A 21,528-nucleotide genomic window follows, 5' to 3' on the forward strand; every position below is an offset into this window, starting at 1 on the left:
ACGCCTATCCATTTATCATGTCATAAAAACAGAATCGCAACAAAATCAATAAAATATAACAATCCAATCAAAATACTAAATGAAAAAAAAAGAAAACAATTGAAATAGGCGCGTTAAATGCTCGTTGACATTGAAAACATAAAACTAACATTGCACGATTCAAACAATTTAAAAGCACAAACATATCGAGTAAATGTTTATAAATATGATTGTATGAGTGATGCGTATGCACATGCAAATTTATTTATGTTAAATTTATTATTTATTGATATTTTCACGAGCATTTTAGCATTGCAGCTGTGTATATTTAGACCGTTTGTTGAATTTCAATGGTTTTTGCATTTTAGTAGCATTTAATTTGCCATGAAGATGCGAATGAGCAAATTTATTTACATATTTTATTAATGCATTATAAACGTATGTAATTTTATAATTTTTGAACATTTTATGTAACCCAATCAGCAAAATAAAAATATTGCATTTTGTTTTTTTTTTCTGATTTTTTCGAAAGGGTGGATAGCACTGGTTTACAGCCAAAATGCACTAGAGACGCAGCCAAAAACAGAGCTTAGAGAGAAAAAAACAAATCTGCAAAAAAATAAAAAGTTTTCGAGATCCTTCCTCGCAAAGTACAATTTTTTTTTTTATATTTTTACAAAAAAATGGAAAAAATCAGTAATGATTGTTCGTTATCTTTGAATCTGCAGAGCCTAGCAAAAAGTGTTGTATGCACAGTTTATAGAAAACTTTATTAACTTTCAAAAGCTTCAAACCGTTTTGGAATTGTTCAATTCGTTCTTGAGATATATATGATTAAGTGGACCCAGTTTTTTTGTTTTTTAAAAAAAAAAACGTTATTCGTAAATATATCAAAAACGTTACCATAGAATTAAAAATAATCTTAATTTTCGAAATCAGGGGGTGATTTTACATAGGAATTTCATAATGGCGTCTCTGGTGCAGACAAAAAATTGGAATTTGTGATCCAGTGTAGTTAGTATTTGTTGAAACTACTATCACCCTTTCACAAATTTAGTTTGGAGACAAACCTGTTTCGGCATTGAGCCATTTTTTGTTCTGCTCCTTTTTTATCGTATGTCTTGTTTTTATAATGTTTAGGCGCAAAATATTATTAAAGATTGCTATAGATGCGTGTGCAGATACCTGAATTGAAATTGTTTTCGTGTACATTCGAAAATGTTGTAGTTTTCACCAATCATTAGCTTATGCAGCTTGGCGTAGGTAGAAGTCCGTAATTTTCATATATGTAATACTCCTATATTGCTAATAGAAAATAATCGCAATGTGTTTTGAATTCAAAATCAAAACAAGACAGCCTATACAATTTTTGTGATTGTAGCAGCATAAGTGTGACAAGAACAAAATTAAATTTAGGCACATTCGATTATTGAATACAAAAACGAAAACGTTTAAACAGCAATATATCGGCACTCTGATGTTTGGGAATGTACCTAGCCTTTTTAGCAATATAGGAGTATTACATATATGGTAATTTTAATCTTTTGACTTATTTTGTATATACTTTGCTTTATTGAGTTTCTTTTCTGTTATATCAGCGTTATTTCTTTGTTTTTGAAAACCGGTTTTAAAGGTTCAAATATTTCGTCAGAGATTGAATTGGTTTGTTCGTTTATTATTCAGCCATCAAATGTTTTTTTTTGCTTGTAGATATACATATTCTAAAGCACTTTCAGTCTTCAACCATTTGTTTGCACTTTGGCTGCTTTGGTGATGTTGAATGCGGTTCAGGTTTATTAGGAAAAGTTAGACCCTGAAATGATGACATGATTCAATGTATTTTGGCTATACCCGGTTGTTCTGCATTTCTGCCACTAGACGTGGGAGTTCTCATACCCATTGTAGCAGCGACAGCCCCCAGTCTGTACATATTTAATGCATTTTCACCATTGGCATGCTATTGAAGGTAGTGTCCTGCCACACGTAACAAACTAAAGGCTTTGAGAAATGTCGGGCCCTTGCCCTTACATCAAGGGCGTCTTGCCAAACACTGCAGACTTTAGGGACAATTAAGTTCTAGGACAATGAGCCATTTTTTTGCGAATTCAGTTTGACTGCTGAGTAGAAGGGTGATATGTCGGCTACCAGTTCGAAACCGTTCATCTCAAAATATTTTTCGAAAGCGCATTTGAAGATTCAGTACTGATGATGACTTCAGAGTGAAGTCGAAATATTGAAGTTTAATTAAAATAAAATAAATTAAATTAAAAATTAAAAGTGTTTTATTTAATCCGGCCTTGAGCTCAAAAATATAAAATAACAGCATATACTGACGGCCAAAAAAGAAAATAAATCATGAAAACTCCCTATCTCTGGATTTGTTTCAAAAGCGCGCATCCGAAAATTTGGTTAAAGAGCTCCCTGAATTTTTTCATAAACGCCCCACCTTGTGTCAAAATTTGCTGAAGTTACGCTTAGATAGGGCGTTTTTGAAACCAATTTTGCGATCGTGTATTTTTGAATAAAATTCTGAAGTTCGGCATTCTTCAAACAAATTCTGAAAGAATGACCAAAGCAATATAATTCTTTATAGCCTGTCTTGAGTATAGACGAAAATTGTAAAAAGAAAATTCGTAAAGGTTGTCCCGTACCAACCTTGGAATGCTCCATATATGTAGGCACATATCTAGATACTGTGCTACCTCACTTAATGAAACCCAATAAAACAAATTTAATTTAATTCGTTTTACCGGCTTATTGCCTGTGTGCTAGCTTACGCATTCATTGAAATTAATTTCCGTTTTAATTGTTTGAGCGTTCAACGAAATACACATTTAGCTGCAAATCGTTTTTGCTATTTAATGGTAGAATTAATATTAGATCGTGCCCATAACTTATATAATAAATGGATTTTTTTCTAAGCACATGCGTGTCAATAAATTTTTCAATACTGCATTCAATTGAAATTTCTCTAATAAGTATTTGTGTCTATTTTAAGATTTGTTTGTTTCTAACGAGACATTTTAGTTAAACATTTCATGCATAATTTATATTTGATGTTATGAAATAACAGTAAGCTTAAACATTTTATACTTTAATAATTAAATTAAATTTCAATTAATTAATTAAACGAGCCATTGATTCACTTCTACAGAGAAGCAAGTAAATTAGAAGGAACATTCAGGGTACGAGCGGTAAAAGTAGAAATATTTTAAAGAAATTCCAGAATTTGGGATTCGTTAAGAACATAAGACATTAGTCTTAAAGTTTGAATAGCTGGAGAGAGCAACTCCCTAAAAGATCTTTATTTAGAATGAAGTACAGTACACATAGAAACATAAGTGGTATTTCAGTTCTTCATGCGAGCATTCCTTTTTTAAGGTTGCTTAGTAGTTCGCTCATAGAGATAGTGGGATTGGCAACTCTTCGTCGACAGCTGGAGTACTATTGTTATCTACCCTCTAATGGAAACTTTCATAAACGCAGACCCGAAATTCAAAGATATTTAAGATATTGCTTCCCCAACGGTATACTGTATTTATTAGAAATATACAGACACAATTTGTTACAAATAGATTTTCAAGCTTGCTTTTTGGAAACAGTAAAAGCTCTTATTTAACAAAAAAAAAAAAACACAAAAAAAAAAAAAAAGAAACAGTCACTGTCATCCCTCTCCCATCAGTGGTGATAGAAGTCCGAACACTCTCATACGCAAATGCCTGTGAAATGGTATTAAGAAAGCGGCAAACTGCCATAAGATACTAAAAGCCCCGTAACATAAGCAGTTTTTCATTTAGATGCGTTTAATGCAATCTTATTCATGATGAGAAGAATGCGCCATCAGACATGAAAAATTAGTCGACTTCCAATTGTTGTGGCAAGCAAAGCATAAGAAGAAGAATTCGACATTTGCTTCTGCTAAGAGTGCTTTCACAGTTTGCGAGTGAAATTATTTTTCCCACATGTTGGTACTCTTCTAAAATTATCCACAGTTAAAAACTGCATGTTAACAAATTAATAGGTGACAAAATATGTTAGCAAGTATTTTTCTTGTATAGTGAGAATGATATAACAGTGCTTTGCGAATTTTTGTATGTAAATGGGCAAGGCGAAATAGGTTTCAATTGCTAAATCTGAAGTTCCTTTATATTTATAAACACAAAATCCTGCGTGATTGTGGCGATGTCGTTGGCAAGCATCAACTTGCGTTGAACGCATCTATATGAAAAATTTCATTGTGCCGCGGCCTTAAGCACACTAAAGTAATCTCAAACCGAGAAGCAAGCAAAAAAAGAGGTAGCGGCGAAATGCGTAGATATGAGCACTGGCGCACATAATATCTACCAGAGCAGGAAGTACAAAAGTTAGTTCCGTTGATAGAAACATAGCAGCAGCAACAGCAAAAAACAACAACAACAACAATGATATCCATGTCACTGAATTTAAAACAAGTTTTGTTTCAAAAGTGTGTGAGGGTGGAGACGCCGGATTTGTATTGAAAGTGAAATGTGGAAGCAAAACAGGAATAATTTTTAAAAGAACGTTGAATGCATAAATTGCACTAAACATACCTACACAAGAATTTGGTATCCTAATACAATCGTATACATACATATGTAAATCATATATGATAGATACCAGTTTATAAACTCACACAAACAAGCACATGTGTGTGATAATGCTGTACTCTTTGTTGCATACCTTTGTATAAACTTAGTCTCATTAACTAAATACTTTTCATAAGTACATAGAATATAATACACATGTGTACCTAAGATGTGTGTTGTTGTTTTTGTGTTAATTATTTAAAAAACATGAATATGAATTAAATTTTTAGGAATTTCGTCTAAGGGCGTGGACTTGGTATTCAGATTATGTATCTATAAAGGTTAGATTCCACATCTAAAGGAAAACACTCTAGAAAAAATTGGTTGTTCTTTCTAGTAGTGGCCAAGAAAATTTGGAATATTCTTTTTCCCCCTGTTCTCTATGAACCGGCGTAAGGTCCATGCCAGATACTAACTAAAATCAAACTGAGCAATGCAGCAGAAAAAAAATATTTATATTGAAAATGCGCTTAAATAAGAGAGAATACGATGAAAAACGGAAAAAGAAAACTTGTGCTTAAATATAACTGCAAATTCCTATAAAAAAAAATAAGCCTGGCCACTATTGTCCGCGTATACAACCAACTGTTCTTACAGGATCGTTACTCAAGGAAATATTATTTGCACATATATTTCTTGGTGAACCCATGGCTACCTGTGTACTATTTCGAAAAAAACTTTAATGAAAATTAACAGCAAGCGTATTAGTTTTCTTGAGAGGTGAATTGTACTTGACAAACGCATTGAGCATTTGAGCATTTCGTAAGTGCTTTTTTGTATGGACTTTTCACCTTTCTTTTGATGTGGATACTAAACTTAAAACCAAATCATAAAGTAAGAAATGTAAGTCGGTGGGCTTGACAAAGGCAAATTAGTATTGTGTATATGTACTAGTACTTTATCTTTATCTTTATCATTATAATTATCTTTATCTTTATCTCTATCTTTAGCTTTAGCTTTATCTTTATATGTATCTTTATCTTTTATATTTTATCTTGATCTTCATCTCCATCTTTATTTTAAACTGCATCTTTATCTTTATGTTTGTCTTTATCTTTATCTTGATATCCCCTTACACTTTTCACCCTCTTACTATTTATCTTTCTTCTATGTCCCCTTCTTTTTCTCCCTTTATTTTCCTCTCTTTAAACTTTTAATTCTACTTCACCTTCACCTTCTTCTTATGTTTATCTTCTTCTCTGACCAAAGCCATAGTTCCCTTTAAATTATAAAACAAGTTGAATGAATTATATCGGCCTTGCGGCCGATTGGTTTACCTGCCCTCACTTTCCTGCCCACATAAGCTCCGTCTGTTTATGTAAGCTCAATGATTCCAACAATTTTGGTGCTGAACATCGAGCTACCCATCTGTCCTTTTTGTGTGCTGTGCTCAATCAATACTTTGGCTTTTGTTCCCACTAATTCCATTATCAATACACAGCAGCCTCAAGAGCTTAAACGCTGACGTCAAAAGTCAGCAAACTCATTCAAAAAGTACCGTGCGAATTGTATGTAAGTCGAGCACTCTATCCTACACGCCTCACAAATTTATTGATTACATTTCGTAACCTTTGTGAATCAATAAACAACTCAGATTTATTATAAAATTGAATCCGCAACAGCCATTTTAAATATTTAGAGTATCGCATGAGTTATGATGTGATGAATTTTTAATATAACATACCAATTTCAATGAAACCAAGTTGAACAGTGTCAAAAGGAACAAACCAATAACCAAATGGTAAAGAAATTCATTCAAGCTCATACTCCTATATTTTTCAGCAACGAAATGTTAAATTACTAGTTAGGCTAAATGGAATTGGAGTAGACGAAAAAGATGAAATTTGTATCAGTTGAAGATTAAGTACTTTGAATAAGGAGCGGCCTGCGAAAGGGGTGCACACACAATATCGAACACAGGCGGTCAAAAACCATGTACAGAAGAGCTGCTTGCATTAGCCTCGACACGGTCTCGGCTGAAGCTGTGCTGGCTATTGCGGGAACCATATCGATGTATATTTTTGCTGACGAATGGAAAGAAATATACAACAGCGAAGCGATTAGAGCTACTGTGGCACACGGTAGCGAGAACAATCGATTCGGCGAAAGTGGGGAAACTGTACATTAGGAAGGTGGATTAGGGGATTAATTCCTGAACTGAACCCATAGTTGAAAAGACCACAAGGAGATGTCGACATTTATGTAGCTCAATTTCTAGCCGTACACGGTTACCTCCGCAAATAAATTCACAGAATGGACAAGGTGTACTGTTGGAAATAGGAGGATGTACGCCGAAGGAGGGTAGAAGAGATACTTGGCGAGCTATCCCCGGGCAGTGTCATCAATTACATGACTTGCCGAAGAGAAAGATGTGACAGGGTCAGCACATATGTGAGGCATATACTTCTCAGCAAATGAGAAGATGCCTAGCAAATTAGCGTGAGAGTAGCCATGGAGCTCACGTAGCGCGCACCCGTACCCGAAGTAATGCTAATTGCGAGGCTAGGTGGCTATTCAAGGAAGAAAGGAGTGATAAAGCATTTCCTCTTACTACGTAACTTTAATAAAAAAAAAAATGTTAAGAATCCTAAAGTGCCAAAAAAGTGAGCAAATTCATTTAAATCTTTACTCTATTCAATCTAGTAGAGCTGGCAGATTTTCTCTAATAAGGTATGTCATATCACTATTGATTCAAATTTATTATGAGACCAAATAATGCTTAAATTTCATATCACAAGCGGTGTTGAGCTAATGCAAGCCACCTATTGAATTTGTTGATTTTCAAACTATTCAACGATTTGCATAAATCAAGTCAAGGATAAAATGAGTTTTATAACTCAAATGCTCTTTTGCTACCTCACTTTATTATTATTTTGATTGAAATGTTTTATGCATCAGAGACATACAAAAACAAAGAATAGATAAACATAGATGAAAAGCAAAGCAAGACCTCCTTCACCAAGATATCTAGTATTTATAGAAAAATAATGAGTTAGTTTTGTTTTGCTTCCATTACAAGTCATTTGCGAGTATGAATCTTGTCCGCGACACTTTTTGGCAAAGTTATTTACTTGAATTTTCTTAAGTGTTTTGTCTGTCCAATTACTGGCTTTATCACTTAACCGCTGTCAAGTAGCTCGCACTTTGCTGTCAAAATTTCATTTTATGAAAATTTGTTGAATATAATTATCAACACAATAACCCAATTGATTTGCACGCTGTCGGTGTCAAGCAAGGGCAATAAAAATGTAATAAAATTTGCGAATGAATTTGGCGGAAGTTCAAGTTAATTTATGCACACGAAAAAAAGTAAAGCTGAATTCTCGAATATGAAATAATGTGCTACGATTCTCGATAATCACTTAAAAGCATTTTTTTTAGAGCAAACGTAACAAGAATTAAGTACAGAACTATGAATATTCAATGATTTCAGTATATGCATACATACAAAATTTTAAAGATGATTATATTTGTACCCAGCCTGTTGCCGAATTTTTATTTCGTTCTGTAAATTGGAAAGAGTACTATTTAAAAATGCTTGATTTGTTGGAACCATGAACAATAACAATATGATACGATGTGATACGGTATGATGTCTCATCATACTACATCGTATGATATCCCGCTGAGTTGAAAAAAAAAAACAATTTTTCAAAAGTCCGCCCCTGACTGTGAAGATTCGGTTGTTAAAAAAAAGCTGGTAAGTCAGCCGAATTACTTTTCTTATCAACCGAAATTCCTTTCAACTTTCATTTATCGCTGAATCAACTTCGCATTTCTTGCCTTTTGGTTGCTTTTGAATATAAACAACGTGTTTAGTTGTTATAAATATTTTTCCGCGGCACTTTTTCAGTAAAATAAATTACCACTCCATATTTTTAATTCAGAAAATAATTGAAAATCTACACATACCACACCGTATGCCCTGGGTTCGCACCCCGGGCAAAGCAACATCAAAATTTTAGAAATAAGGTTTTTAAATTAGAAGAAGATTTTTCTAAGCGGGGTCGCCCTCGGCAGTGTTTGGCAAGCGCTCCGGGTGTATTTCTGCCATGAAAAGCTCTCAGTGAAAACTCATCTGCCTTGCAGATGTCGTTCGGAGTCGGCATAAAATATGTAGGTCCCGTCCGGCCAATTTGTAGGGAAAATCAAGAGGAGCACGACGCAAATTGGAAGAGAAGCTCGGCCTTAGATCTCTTCGGAGGTTATCGCGCCTTACATTTATTTATTTTTTTTTTAATTGAAAATCTTGTAATTTAAAGTTTGAACTAGAAATAAAGTTCGCGGATTTTGTTTCATTTTTGTAGAAACATAGCATCAGTGGCCTTTTTTGGTCTATGTGATGCAAAAAAAAAAAATCAGCTCATATTACTCGTTATTTCCAACCAACTGATTGTAATGTGTTGTAAAATTTCTTGCATAAATTTTTATTTTTTTTTTTAGTTTCTGTTTTCATTATATTAATTTTAAAATCTACTTCTGTTGTATACTGACAAGCATAGAAAATCAAACGAAATTTATCATCTGCTAGTGAGAGATGAAAGCATGAGTAAGAGAGAGACGAAAAGAGGGATAGAGTGGTCAACAAATCTTTCTATCAATGTTGATTTGGAAGACTATTTCACAACTTACAATATCAAAATAAAATATTAATAATATCGGACAATCGATATGATATCACACGTACCTCTAGGGTTTAAGTTTCGAGATTGTTAAAAATATTGTAATATGTACCAAAAAGCCGCGGTACTAGTTTCTAAATGCATTTTACACTTCACAAGATCTAAGCTGGAACAGAAAAAAATCATGTGTGCTTTTTGAAACGAACTTGAACCCTTCCAATGAACTCTCAAACTGTCGAGTCGGCTCATTTCAAACAAATATCCTAAAAGCGCCAGTATTTCAACAACTAAAGCGTTATAATAGACGCTAACCTAGTGAGAAACGACCAAGGTTCATTTATGTCTAATTAAAATGCATAAATTCGACAAACATATAAGGCGTGTTCATTACACCCAAATGTGTATGCAAATTTATTTAGTTATGGGAAAATTTACCCACACATTAAATGGAAAAATTTTGCACATAAAGTATTTATTTTTTTTTGCTATTATTGAAACTAGTTAACCCAATTTTAGCATTTTAACACTTTTGGGTATTGTAGCCATTTTCGCATAGTGTAAAAAATAGAAATAATAAAAACGTACTACACGTGCAACATGACATAATAACGTAGTAAGCATACGAAGTACTTTATGTAAATGTAAATGCTGGCAATTCACATAACAATAATAATAATAAAACAACATTTTGAGCAAAATGTGCCAGTGCCATTGACTTCGTAGAGAATAAAATTTTGTTCATTTTAGGCGTTGTTTACATGTGCGTGACCCAAATTTGACAAAAAAAAAAGTTTATTAAAAAAAAAGTTCATACAAATTATGCATTTTAAGTGCGCTTGTACTCAATTATCGCTCTCTAACAATTTTCAATTACTCTAAAAAAATGTGTTTATTTTTCATGCCTTTAAGTCACGCCCACATGCGCCAAGAATATGCAATCGGCTAGAAAATATTTATTGCAACAAATATGCAGAAAATAAAAAAAAAAAACAGTGATTGTGTACAACTGTTGCTCGTGAAATTTTTAACTGTAAAACTCACACTGAAGGGAACCTAGATAAGAATAATATCAGAACGTTCATTATTATGCATCCTGTTAATAAATATATAAATTTTTATTTCTTTTACGTTTGCTATAAAAATCAAAAATATAAATTATTAATTTCTTATTTCACTTCGAAAATTAATAGTTATATTTGAGCGAAATAAATACTTAAAAAAAAAATTATATTTTTTTCTTAGCGAAATAAAAAATTAAAAAAAAACTTATTTTCTGAGAAATAAAAATATCGTAAAATAACTGTTATTTTTTTAAGGAAATAAAAAAATTTAAAACTTTATTCATATTTACTTAGCGAAATAAAAAATTTATAAAATAAATGCTGTTTTCTCATAGACATCAAGATATGAAAATAAAATTAAAGAAAAAAACTTTTTTAAAAATATTTATTATTATTTAATAAATTAAATAAAAAGTAAAAAATAAGTTGACTGTAACGAAATATAACCTTTAATAATAATTAGGCTTCTTCGTCTGCGACAAAAAAATTCCATATTGTACATAATTATATATTTTTAACATTAAAACTTTACACCTAAATTATTAAATCTTACAGCTTATATCACAGTCCTAATTGTTGTAATTAAGAACATTTAGGACTTCCCTTTCTTGCTATCACAATGTAATACGCTTTTATTACAACAATTAGGACTGTGATATAAGCTGTAAGATTTAATGATTTAGGTGTAAAGTTTTAATGTTAAAAATATATAATTATGTACAATATGGAATTTTTTTGTTGCAGACGAAGAAGCCTAATTATCGTTAAAGGTTACAATGAAGTTATAAAGTTTTATATTTCTTTACAGTCAATTTATTTTTTTACTTTTTAGTTAATTTTATTAACCAATAATAAAAGCTTTTTTTTAAAAAAACTTTTTTTCTTTGATTTTATTTTTTATATTTTAAATTAATTTTGTTAACCAATAATAAAAGCTTATTTTTAAAAAAGTTTTTATTTTTATTTTATATTTTACTTTTTAGTTCGTTTTATTAACAAGTAAATAAAAGCTTGCTCTTAGAAAAGCTTTTTTCTTAAATTTAATTTAAATATCAATTTTTTTAATTTTTAGTAGGGTAAATTATTGTTTAAATTAGTTATGTAATCTTTACTTAGTTATTTGTAACTATCAGCATTACAAGGTTTCTTCGAAGTCAACTTTGAACAGTCAAGTTCTTCTATTCGAGTGTTAACTAACTTAAAATCATATTTTATTGTGACTTTGCCTATGTCGCGTTCAGTTTACAACTACTCATTGCAGATCTCTGGCTTAGGATTTTATTCCCTTGTGAATACAAATCTTTACCGATAACTGTTATCGATTAATTTATCGAATTCTCGCAAAGTAATATTGCATTTTCATCGGAGTTATACATGTGTGCAAAATTTCAGCTCAATCGGACACGGGGAAGTGTATCAAATTTAACTTGCAAGATTTGATTACAGACAACAGCCAAGTGAAAGTAAATAAAAGCTTATAACAAGCTGTTATTTTCTGAGCGATTTAAAAAAGTCGAAAAGTAAGTCTTACATTGCAAGCATAACAACAATCTCAAAAAGTAGCTGTTTTTGCTGAGAGAAATACAAATCTGTAAAAATTACAATTACATTGTGAGCGAAAAAAAATTTAAAAGCAAGTGTTACTTTCTGTGTGAAATAACATTCTCTGGAAATAACTGTTATTTCCGAGACAAACAAAAAACTAAAAAAATAACTATTATTTTCTGAGGAGATAATAGCTAGCATTCAAAACAAAAAATTATAGAAAACATAAAAATAATTGTTAGAGTCTTGGCTCTAAATGCTCCACAAATGACTGTTATTTTCTAAACGAAAAAACTTAATAAATAGATATTACTTTTTGAAAGAAGTAAAAAGAAAAAATCAAAAATAAATAGGTTTTCTGAAAAATAAATTAACGAAACAAAAAATTAAAAAAAATTTTTAATTGTCCGAGCGAAATAAAAATTCTGGAAATAGTTATTATTTTTGAGAGAAATAAAAACAATATTTTTGAGCGAAATAGAAAACTTTTAGCGCAATAAAAGCTCAAAATATAACTTTCGTTTGCAGAGTGAATACAAAAATAATAAAGTAACTAGTATATTTCAATAGGAATAAAAATTTAATTGTTATTTTCCGAGAAATAAAAAAAAAAAACTTTTATTTTTCCAGCGAAATAAAAAAAACCAGAAAATAACTTTTATAAAATGTAAAACTGTTACAATCCCTGCTACAAATAAATAGGGCGCACGCATTGCGGTGTCGTTGTGCCGACTACAGTCGCTACACTGCCTGCTAAAAGCAAACGCTCTCGCAAATTCTGCTACACAATTATAACAACAATGCTCATTTACAGTACTAACGTTTTGGTGCATTTAATTCAAGTTGAAGATAATGTTGTTATATTTGTAATGCCACTCTATTCTAGGGCACTCCCATAAATAAATAAATATTCAAATGTATTTTAAAGCGTCCACCACAATACCACGACTTTTGTGTCACTTGCTACGCTTCGCAAAATTTATTTGTATTTACCACAGCTTTGCAGCCAAATTTGGTAAGGCAATCAACCAATCGCCCATGGCATAGCTGAAATGGTTAAATGGTCAACTAAAAACTTAAAAATAAAATTTTTAAAATTACTGTATGTAAGCCAAATTGAAAATTGGTAGGAAGTAAATAGTGTATAAAAATGAAACGAAAAAAAATAAAAATACAAAATGTATAACAACATTACGACTTTGTCAACATAGCAAAGAGGAAGCCCGGTTGATTTCAATGGAACAGGTGAACACTGGCTAGGTCTTAAAGGTGCAATCTAGCGTAGCGAAAAATACTGCGGCTATCAAACTATGGTGGACCAGCGCATGACCTACGCTATATCGCTGGCGCCCGAGCAGGGACTTGAACTGTGAACCCTTGGATTATAGCATAGCGCATAAAAGTCTAATAGGTTCGGTATCTTGATCATATTATGCGTATGAATGAAGGCCTGATTTAAACAGTGATTATCTTTCCAGTATTAATAGTTTTTTGGAATAAGCCAACACATATGAGTTTCTAGTTTTTCTACCGTCTTATTCTTATAAGGGCACAAAATGCTTTGAAAATTTTTCAAATAAAGTTAGATTTTTGTTACCTCAGGCGAATATAATATAGGGCCTGTGCGTATGTTTTGTGAATCATAGGAGAGAGGTACATCGTAACCACTTGTCAAATTGCAATTCACCACAAATTTATGAGTTTCAATGCTAATAGTTTGCATGAAGCACCATCAATTTAGTCAGAATACTCATCGGGTACAGCTTAATTTTTCATGATGACAGATGAACATAGCGAAGATTGATAAGATGAATAATTCTACTACAGCTTATTTTTTTTCAGTTCACTTATGTATATGCGAATTTATAAATTTTTTCAACTTCCATCGCAGCAGCCATAAGAAAAATAGTAATTTGTATCGAATTTGATCAGTTAAGACCTTCCTTTGATTGCGATATTTTGAGATAAAACCGAAGAACGTTTACGAGAATTTAGAATTTTTATTTGGATTGCTTTCCACTCTTTTGAATCAATTCTGGGCGCGTATTATATTTTACGGGCAGTGCCTGAAAATCATTTTCACTCAAACGTTAACTATGTATATGTTGAACTATTTCAAAAACTATAATAAGTACTATTTTTCGCTAGTTCGCATAGGTATGTCATTAGTCCGATCCACCATTTCAGAGAGACGGCCCTTGTCATTAAAATCGGAACCTTTGCTTTTCACGGTAGAAAAAGCCCCTTGCCTGCAGATTCGAAAAACTTTTCGTAATCATTTGACCATTCGCTCAAATTCACTCCACAAAGCGACACATTCTCCAGTCATGTCCAGATTGTTCGAGTATCGCTATTGTCTACGGGCCTGCTTACATGTGTGTACTGCCTGCTATGTTGTTGTTGTTGTATCAATAGTGCTCCGAAAATATGACCCAAATCGCGGGCTGTTACGTTACATTCGCACGTCCATTTTGACATAAAAGGTCTCATAACGCCTAGTTTGATATATCGATTATTTTGATTAAGTGAGTACCTTAATTGAAATTTTTTATTCTTACCAAAATGTTGTAGGGCTCGCTTTTCAAAAGCTACTAAGATTTGTTCAATGACTGTTACGTTACATGAACTTGGAAGAAGATTTTGTAGTTGGCAAGTTAATGACAGAGTGAAGTATTTTTTTTTCTGCCAGCTTTAGGATGTAGCAGTTGAAAAAATATCAAACAAAACGAACCAATTTTTTTTAATTTTTCAGGAGCATAAACGTTACGTTCCACAAAATGACTGTTATGTTAACCAAGGACTTTTACGCAACCCAATTGCCAACCTCACCTACGCGAGGGGAATCCTGTTACGAATATGAATTTATCATACACATAGTCAGCAGGCGAGGTTCTGGCGACCCCATGTTCCTCATGGAGGCGATATGGCATAGAAGGTTACCGGAACGTAACGGATCTATATCCGGGAAAGGCCCTTCAACATCGATAACACTGCCCAAATCTTCGAGGAGTGTCTTTATAGCTAATACAACAACAACAACGAGTTACGTTACATGTACGATTTGGAAGTGAATTCGAACCTTGGAATAAGACAAATTTTTTTGTTCTGCATAAATAGCACACAGTAGTATATAGTATTGTTGTGGTGAGAGGGTGTTGGTATAGTAATATCTTGATCCGCCTACCACACTAAAGATCTTGGGTTCAAGACCCGGGCAAAGCAATATCAAAAATTTGGAAACAATTTTTTAATTAGAAAAACTTTTTTTTACAGGTGTTTCCACCGCGGCAATGCTCTGGCAAGTACTCCAAATGTATTTCTGTCCTGAAAAGCTTATCACTAAAAATATATCTGCCTTGAAGATGTCGTTCAGTCATCATAGAAGATGTAAGTCCGGTGCCGCCAATTCGAAGGAAAAATAAAAGTTGAAATTAAAACAAAAGTTGGCTCTAGTTTTACTTCTCTCGATTTGAGCCTAATTTGTATAACCTTAAAACCTCAACTTTAAATATTTATAAATTCCCTCAATTAGCGACACTCGATAATTAATTCTATAAAAAAGCAAATATTTTCAAGAAAAATTATAAAACAGAACACAGTTCAATCCTTTAGAAAATCATCAAACTAACTACAACAAAGTTAACAAGTAAGGAAGGCTAAGTTCGGGTGTAACCGAACATTACATACTCAGTTGAGAGCTATGGAGACAAAATAAGAGAAAATCACCATTTAGCAAAATGAACCTAGGGTAACCCTGGAATGTGTTTGTATGACATGGGTATCAAATGGAAGGTATTAAAGAGTATTTTAAAAGGGAGTCGGCCATAGTTCTAAAGGTGGACCAGGGGTGACTCTAGAATGTGTTTGTAAGATATGGGTATCAAATTAAAAAAAGTATTAATGAGGGTTTTAAAAGGGAGTACCCCTTAGTTGTATATGTGAAGGCGTTTTCGAGATATCGACCAAAATGTGGATCAGGGTGACCCAGAACATCTTCTGTCGGGTACCGCTAATTTATTTATTTATGTCATACCACAAACAGTATTCCTGCCAAGATTCCAAGGGCTTTTGATTTCGCCCTGCAGAACTTTTTCATATTCTTCTACTTAATATGGTAGGTGTCACACCCATTTTACAAAGTTTTTTCTAAAGTTATATTTTGCGTCAATAAACCAATCCAATTACCATGTTTCATCTCTTTTTTCATATTTGGTACAGAATTATGGCATAATTTTTTTCATTTTTCGTAATTTTCGATATCGAAAAAGTGGGCGAGTTTAGTAAAGATATGTCGATTTTTGCTCAAGTTATCGTGTTAACGGCCGATCGGAAGGACAGACGGTCGACTGTGTATAAAAACTGGGCGTGGCTTCAACCGATTTCGCCCTTTTTCACAGAAAACAGTTATCATCCTTGAATCTAGGACCATATCAAATTTCACAAGGATTGGTAAGTTTTTGTCCGACTTTTGGCATTAAAAGTATCCTAGACAAATTAAATGAAAAAGGGCGGAGCTACGCCCATTTTGAAATTTTCTTTTATTTTTGTATTTTGTTGCACCATATCATTACTGGAGTTGAATGTTGACATAATTTACTTATATAATGTAAAGATATTAACTTTTTTTTTTAAATTTACTCTAAAAAAATTTATTTTTTTTTAAATGGGCGTGGTCGTTCTCCTATTTTGCTAATTTTTATTAAGCAGACATAGTAATAGGAGTAACGTTCCTGCCAAATTTCATCATGCTATCTTCAACGACTGCCAAATTACAGCTTGCAAAACTTCCAAATTACCTTATTTTAAAAGTGGGCGGTGCCACGCCCATTGTCCAAAATTTTAATAATTTTCTATTCTGCGTCATAAGTTCAACTTACCTACCAAGTTCATCGCTTTATCCGTCTTTGGTAATGCATTATCGCCCTTTTTCGATTTTTCGATATCGAAAAAGTGGGCGTGGTTATAGTCCGATATCGTTCATTTTAAATAGCGATCTGAGATGAGTGCCCAGGAACCTACATACCAAATTTCATCAAGGTACCTCAAAATGTCTCACGTTATTGTGTTAACGGACGGACGGACATGGCTCAATCAAAATTTTTTTTCGATACTGATGATTTTGATATATGGAAGTCTATATCCATTCTGATTCCTTTATACCTGTACAACCAACCGTTATCCAATCAAAGTTAATATACTCTGTGAGCTCTGCTCAACTGAGTATAAAAATAGGCAATAAAACAAAGAAGAAAAAAATTCGCATCCATAAACTTTGCTCCTTACATTTATTACAATACTTTTCTTAATTTCTTCCGCTGATTTGCAAGCAAACTTAGACAATATGCTGCTTTGCAAGGACTTACAAAGAAGTGCACAAAGATGCAGAAAGCGAAATTTTCGAGAAATCTAACGGATCCTGTAAGTGTGTGTGTGTGTCTGAATGTGTAGGTGTGCAACACAAGCGCTTTAATGCCACACGTTGCGAATATAAAAACTTTCAAGCCTACACTTAGGAATAGTTATTCTAGCTCTCTTCAAGCACAAGGGCGGGGTAATGAGGCATAATTACGTCAATAAGAAGAGTATATAAGATAAATAAATAAAACAGGAAAGAAATAACTAAATAATAAACTAGCAATAAAATATGATGGGTACCCAAATGTACACTACTCTGTTGCGCTGAAAATGAAACACTAAAGATTTTTGTAATTTATTACATGCCTTGGAAATTACAAAAAAAAAAACAAAATCTGCCTATCTTTGTTTACTTCTGTATTGAACTTTTGCAATTTTTCACTCGCTGGGGCAAGTTTACTTGAGTAGGCGGGCTAACAAATGGAAATTAGAAATGAAAAGAACAATTTACGATGCTAGTATCTGTAATTGTAAGCCAAAACCGCCTAAGTCCCATGTAAAGGAATAGGACTTAGGCGATTATTGCTTGTGACCACAGATATATAACGGTTGTTTTTGTCTTAAGTAATAGAAAGTCCTCTTGAAACAATTCACAACTAGGGAGTCCACAGTCTATCAATGGAAGCGTATAGCAAAAACAATAAAACGCTGGAAAGCTGTCCCAAATGAAACCTGCCCCAAAGACTTCACATAGACTGGGTGTTTCTATAGTGTTACCAGAATTTGTTTGACGACCAAACGGTACCAGCACTTATGTTATAGAATAACTTCGTCCTCTTGGTAAATACTAGCAATTTTCTAGGAACTTTCTTAACTGCTGCCTCGAGATCTGGCAACCCCGCCGCCCCTAGAAGCTGAAACCTTAACCTCGCAAGCGCAGGACACTAACACATAATATGCTTAACTTTCTTCTACTGCTCTCACTTTCTACATCTGATGCTATTGACAAGGCCTTACTTATGCGCATGCGACGCCAAAAGGCAGTGTTTAGTTAGTATGCCCATTGTAAGCTTTTGATCTTCTCCCTTTAGGAATATGAGCAACTTTGGGAGTTTAATGTCGTAGGATTTACACATTATCTTAGAAAATGTTCAGTCCCGCGCTTCCATCCACGCCTTTTTATTTCTCCCAAATGGATTGGGACGCAACCGTCGATTCATCCAGTGCTGCACCTTTCTTTACCAACTCATCGGCCTTTTCGTCACCTTCTACCACTTTATGACCAAAAACCCAATATAGATGTATTGGGTGGAGTTCTTTTATGTTTCTTTGCATTCAAGAACATTTCTTGATGAGGTACTGTGTGATGTTGATGCCTTAATCGCCACCTGACTATCAATATAAAATTTAAGCGATTGCAGCTCAAGCAAACGTCCTCCAGAACTTCTGCTGTTGTCTTCACGGCAACAATTTGCACCTGGAAGACATTGCAGTAATCTGGCGGCTTGTACAATCTACTTACTTGTGAATCGACACATTAAGCAGCAGACCCGACCCCTTCCGTTAGCTTGGAGCCATCGGTACACACGTGTATAGTTTGTTCTGCCGTTTCCGCACATTCGTGCCAACCCTCCCACTCTATTGCAACCCCAAGATCCATTTCGACTATCAAGAAATATAGGTCAACAACTTTTTATGAAACATTCTGAAAAAATTTCACATCAATATAATGATGCGGATTTAAAAATGAGCTTTAGTCCGTTTTCTCATTTAAACTTTAAAATTTTTCTGCCCTATAATCCTAAATTTTGGTCTGAAACAATTGTCGGATAACTCTAACGTTTACATGGGAAAACGGTCCCTGGTTAACTAAAAATCGCTGTGATGCCACTGTCTTTTTATCGATTCTTATTGAAGTTACACACCTGAAATAGTTTGTGCCATCTCCAGTTAAGGTGGCGGTGCAATAAAACCAACTCAGAATGAAAAACCCAGACAAATAAAATAAAACCTTGAAACAGTGACAAAAAAGTGAAATAACAATCTGGATCAGAAAACGTAGCTGTACACCGCAGTAATATTTTACAAGGAATAATTTTGTTGAATATTTTTGTTTAAAAACAAATAGGTGTCTACAGAGCTACATATATTCTAGAAAACTATTTTTCTGACAATGTCACTACGGGTGCTCTCAGAAAGCATCTTTGTACGATATTTTAACCCTGTGACGACCTCAGAAGTGTCATTTTGTTCCTCTTGCCCAAACTAGTTCTTTTTTGGTGCTGTGGGTCTAATTTTGAACCAACTTTTTTATCACTAGTTACTAGTTTCCCCACAGGCTTATATTACAATTACCTTTGGCAAATTTTTTGTATTGAACTTTTACTGCATGAGTTATGATCTTTTATCTAGAGTAGGATTTATTTCGCCCACTGCCCCAGCATCTGCTATCTTATCAGAGTTTAAATTACATGTTATAACTTATGTTATGTAATATTTGTCTTATGATATCATATTTCACGCAATATTTCATTATGTTATTTAGCTAGCACCTACTTGAAAAGATGTAAAGCGCTGAATGCATCATGAAATCAGCAACACAGACGACAAACCAATTCATAAGCTGGATAAACGAAGGGCAGTTGATTTACGACTCACACAATCACACTGGTAGCTGCTATAGCACTGTATTAGCGTTTTTGAATTGCAATGCTGAGCGTATTGTGCACAAAATTTAAACTTTATTCTTAAATATTTCAGAAGTGGATGGGCTGCATTCATAACCAGGAAAGCTAGGAGAATCTGACCGAAATTGGATGAGGAACGTGCTCAAACTTAGTGTTTTCTAGAAAAAGAGGGACCTGTTATAGATAGTTCTCCAGGAGCTGCAAAGAATATGAGCAGGAGAAACCAGTAGCAGATCCCTTCTGCAAAATTACCGCTCTGAGTGATGGCACACATAGCAGAATCGAAATTTACCACTATTTTCTTTTATCTACATACCACAATTTTGTTTCGACAAATCTATCAATAAACAAATTTTTCAAATTCGAAAACATATTTAAACCCCATTTCTCTAAAATATGTTAGTCTTGGGAGCATAATCTGATGTTTTTAATCATATTACTGTGAAAACTAAAATCTCACATTGTACTACCAGGACGTTAGTTATCTATCCTCTGATTGAAGGTAAAGAAATATGGCACCCCAGTTGTCTCGCTTTTGCCATCGAAAATTTAAGTAGTTCTGATATAGGTTCTTGTAAATGAAGCCAAGCTTGGCTGAACCTCTGCTCAACTCTCCATATAATGCTTTTTCTAGCAAAATTAAAAAAATGAATTAAATTAAGTATTCTTAACAATTTTATTGTTAGTTCCTACCCCATTATAAAAAACACCACTTAAACACATAACTGGATAAATAATAACAAACGCAATTACTCTTCTTAGCTTGAATTTTTCCACGTGTCTGCTATAAATATTTAATACACTTTTCATTTCCTGTTGTTCTGCAATAAATCGTTTTAAAATTAAATTTACGCAGTTAAAATACAAAGCAGTGTTTTGCTTCTTCAAAAGAATAGCAAAAAAATCAATGAAGCACAAAAAACAATAACAATTTAGCAATGTCCAGTAATAAATTCTTTTGTTGTTTGTATTAAGTTTGGCAATACGTAAAGAACTTGCTAGAAGTGGCAGCAAATTAAATTTCTTGCATTTCGTTACTACAACGACCTCTTACATTGCAAATAAAGTTGAGCCTACAAAGCAAATGCCCAAAATACCAATTTCACTGTAATATCTTTCGGTGTTTTGTGCTTCCTGTTGGCTGTGAATAGCGTAATTGTTCAAATCAACAAAGTCCAAAGTTGGCTAAATTTTACGACTTAAATGCGCATCGAACTTGTCTGTTAACGAAAAGCTTCAAAACGAATTTTGAAAATTAAAATGAATCTTTATAGAAAATTTCAGATGGCGCCGATTGAATTATTTACATCGCATTACATTACTATTCAGTAATGATAAAAATAGATATTTGCTATACAAGATAATAAATTTTCTTTTGCGGACGATTCGTGCGTAAATACAGGATTTCGGACGTAAATTGTGTTAGAAACTCATAAGATATATAGAACGTTGTATAGTAGCTTAACAGTATAAAGGAACCAGGCCCAAAGAATCAGGTTCTTCAAAGCACCAAAGATTCATGATCTAACCATAGTACAGCAAATAGGAAGACGTGATAGGTGAGGTTAGGTTGAACTAGCTGGTCCATGAGGATCTCACATAGACTGGATGAGTCCGTAGTGTTACTAGAAGTTTGTTTTAACTGCCAAACTAAAAAACTCTATCAAAAACC

General features: G+C 33.3%; 1 protein-coding gene across 17 annotated transcripts in view; it reads right to left on the reverse strand.

Annotated features, from left to right (window-relative positions):
- The window catches only part of LOC137251357 (uncharacterized), a 447,872-nt gene that overhangs the window by 147,940 nt on the left and 278,404 nt on the right, over nt 1–21,528 (reverse strand). The gene's annotated exons all lie outside the window — the stretch shown is intronic.

Source organism: Eurosta solidaginis, chromosome 4 (genome assembly GCF_040869045.1).
Source record: "Eurosta solidaginis isolate ZX-2024a chromosome 4, ASM4086904v1, whole genome shotgun sequence".
In the NCBI taxonomy this organism is placed as follows: domain Eukaryota; kingdom Metazoa; phylum Arthropoda; class Insecta; order Diptera; family Tephritidae; genus Eurosta; species Eurosta solidaginis.